This window comes from Amyelois transitella, chromosome 3 (genome assembly GCF_032362555.1).
Source record: "Amyelois transitella isolate CPQ chromosome 3, ilAmyTran1.1, whole genome shotgun sequence".
Taxonomy (NCBI): Eukaryota; Metazoa; Arthropoda; class Insecta; order Lepidoptera; family Pyralidae; genus Amyelois; species Amyelois transitella.
Window position 1 is genome coordinate 4,148,646 of NC_083506.1, and position 3,784 is coordinate 4,152,429.

At 35.8% G+C, this 3,784-nt stretch overlaps 1 non-coding gene across 1 annotated transcript; it reads right to left on the reverse strand.

The window, feature by feature from the left end:
* Nucleotides 1-749: 749 nt before the first annotated feature.
* On the reverse strand, nucleotides 750-821 carry Trnap-ugg (transfer RNA proline (anticodon UGG)). The gene has a single exon. It is a non-coding gene; the product is annotated as a tRNA-Pro (tRNA).
* Between the last annotated feature and the right edge of the window lie 2,963 nt (nucleotides 822-3,784).

Here is a 3,784-nt window from a genome sequence, read left to right on the forward strand (position 1 = left end):
GTTTGTGGAGATTAAAATATAAATTAATCATGTTCTGATTGGTATTTCATTTTGGAAGGCAAACAGGTTGATTGTCTATAGAATTGGGATATTGATTTGAAGAATTGGAATTACTTGATTTTAAAAAAAAAAGAAAAACTTTTCTTCACTTGAGTTGAGCTAAGGAAAAGCTAGAAAAAGTACAAAATTAATTAATGTTACTATTACATACTTTCATACCTATAGTCGTGTCTATATGCCTTGCGGGGTAGATAGAGGCAATAATCTTTGAAAGACTAAAAGGCCACGTTTAGCTATAAGGCTTTATGATGTAATTGAGATTCAAATAGTGACAGCAGGTTCCTAGCCCATCGCCTTCAAGAGGAATCCCGAGTTTAATAGTTCTATTCTAAAGTGCCGGAAACCACACGGCATTATTACGTTTAATTTATAATTTTAGATTGTACAAGTATATGTTTTAAAGCATATTTTGTTCTTTATTATACATATTGATATGCACTTTTCGTGGATAGCCCAAGGTTTGGAGAAATAATCACTCTTTGGTTCATAATCATGCTCTTTGGTTCTGATATGACTCCAATAGAGATTCGACTCCTGATGAAATGTATTCTTTACGATGTTCCTCACTCCCGGTTAGTTGTTATAGGATCCCACTTTCCTCCATGAATGGAAAAGCTAAGATGATGATGGTTTGAAATTAATGTTTGAGAAAATTTAGCTAATTAACTAAAAGTAAATTTATAAAATTTGGGCCCGTCCGGGATTTGAACCCGGGACCTCTCGCACCCAAAGCGAGAATCATACCCCTAGACCAACGAGCCACTTGTCGTATAAATCCAACTGGCAGTAGTTATAAGTATTTTGTTATTAACAGCTGTTTCAACATACTATTTTACTTCGTTATTAGGCGTCTATTGTTTTTACGAAATGAAAGATGGTGTAGTTGCAGGTGTTTTAGTCCCGGATTATCCTAAATACAGATACAAACGTTAAACTGTACAGAAATTCGATTACATACGATTTTTTTCACACACACAGTTCAACAACGATCGAATCTTTTTATGATAAAATTCACGACCAAGGCCAATGAAATAAGTTAGTTTTTCCCTCTTGACGTGACCGGGGATCGAACCCATAGGACCTGTAGTTCAGGGGCGTGTATAGGTAACCTAATGTGACAAACAGACGGCCAAGTACACTTTGGATTGTTGGTTGTGCAAAAATTACGAAAGAGTAAATTAACGAATTGCCAGCTGTAATTATCATTGTCGCAGGGAAGTCCAGATGAAAGTGAAAGCTTATGAAGCCTTTGAAAGAAGTCATCTTTGATTGATGGCCACCCCAGATTTATTATGTTAATTCGCCGCCATTTTGGTAAGCACCTTACTTACTGATGAGGCTTGGAGTTCTAAAGAAAGTTACTTTTTTACGAAGATCATTAGACCTGAGGAACATTTTAATAACACTGTCATTAATTTTGTTGTAACGTTTTTCGAAATGATACTTGATGAAGGTTTTGGTCAAACAATGACAAGATAAATAGCCATAAAGCAATATTTGAAGTCTCACGGTTTTATAAAAAAGTTACGCCAGGCAACTTCTAAAATAAAAAAAAAATATTCGTACGTGAAGTATCATGTTTGTTAAGATTTTTATGGAATCTATAGTAAAGACAATTTATTTGAAACAGTTTTCAAGCACGCTGATAATTTTGTGGTCATTTTGACATAATCTATCAGGGCAGCAGGTCAGTTTCAGCGGTATACAATGAGTCGTCCATTGGGCAAACTGGACAAAGGCCGGTCTGTGAATACACGTCCGATATCGCAGGCTTTGTCGATCGCGAACTGGGAAGTGAGACTGATGCTCGTCTTTGTATAGTTACATTGAAACTTGTTTGCAAGGCACAAGTTTTATCTCTCATAGCAATAGGTATTGTTTTGTAGTAAATTTTATACCTATTTATTGCTCGCAACTGAAAAATGATTGGTAAAAATATTACAAAATACTTATACAAGCTACTCGATTATGTGTACCTCCCAAATTTATTTCATTTAAACTTTATGCACGTAAAATGTACAACAGGTGGACTTAATGCCACAAGGCATTCTCTGCCAGTCGAACCTTTGGACCAAACTGAGATAGATGTACGGGTAGTGCGATAACTGTAAAAGACATAAACAGACATATACTACATAAGTTGGATGATTGTGTATATTTTAAGTAAATCTACTGGTCAAAAAGAAGATTATGGACATGTTCCCTGAATTTAAATATGTCATTCCATGTGTAACATCTATGGGAAGTTCGTGTAAAGATGACTTTGAAGGTTGTTCAAAATCAAATATTTATTAGAAATATAATCTAGTGTCAAATAAATAAATGTTAGCTGTTGTAATAGTAATTGTGCGATTAGGAACTTGAAACTTATCTTAAAACGTAACTACGTAAAATCCCGGTGTATTTCCATTGTTTAGAAAAAAGCAAGTATGATATAGAAATATTTTTACCTAGATTCCCGACTAAGACAACGTATAGGGTTCAAAAAGTCGATAAATAACATTATCCCTGCTTCCACCTCAATTACGTACTAGGTACCTTTTCAAATCATTTTAACCCTTGCTAAGATAAGTTTATTTTGAGCCGGTTGAGTGCCGTTGTCATTCATTTAAGTGCTTCTTTTGTGACGGCATTCGCTTCGCGTCTGCCAATTAACCCTGCTGGAAGCACAAAAATTAAGTTAAACACTGCGACATTCACCGTGTTTACTTATTGGGAATCGACGTTGGTAACTTCGTAAATTAAAACTCAGCAGGGACTAATGTGCCCGAGGTATTGCGTCGCGACGGTTTCTTTTTATTTCAGTCTAGCAACATCGATCCTCGATAGAGCACTTAGATATTAAATAAATTCGCATTTAAGAGCTTAATGTCTTTGAGAATTATAGGGCAGTGAACTTGGTTAAATGCTTTTTGGAACGATTTTATGTTGAAAAACTTATATGTATTCGTAATTTAAATGCTGTAGGTTTATAGTGGGAGCGACGTTGTGAGTGCGGGTGGAGACAGGATCGGGAAGCTCTATGAGTTGGCTACGATGAACCTGCTGATACCCAGTTGCTGGCAGTGAAGATTGTTTTGCGAGGAGAAAGAGTAATGATGGAGAAAGCTGTTTCCAATTGCGTTAAGATCATCAGTGCAGCAGTAACGGAAATTTGGGCTGGGCCAGCGACAAACTGGAAAAGGCCAGATCGGGTGTTATGTCTGGGGAACCGCCAATTTATCCAATAAACCTGACGAAATAATTAACAAATCCACTTCAACTTCTTACTAAATATGAGTAAAAGGTCGATATGAATTTGTTTACAAACTTAATGACGGTTTCATTACGTTTGTTAATTCACTTGTTCAAATATTGGATTTATTACATACATTTTAATTCATACAAAATATAATAAAAAATACGGTGGCACGTAAGTTCTAGGGGCATGATTCTTTTTCTCGCTTTGGGTGCGAAAGGTCCCGGACGAGCCCTTTTTTAAACCTAAGGTATAGCTAATTTTTGTAAAGTTAGGTCAATATAAAATATTTTTAACAGTTATAAATGGCCAGATTTTCCAAGAGTCCTTCGATCGCTTCCTTTTTAATCGTAAGCCAACAAGAATTTTCGCTAAATTGAATCGTAATCGTCAGAGAAATGGTAGCAAATTGTGTTTTAAATTTTCCCATTTGGCCGCTCATTTATGTAGTTTTAATTCCGCCATTCCTTAGCTCGGAGGGATCTT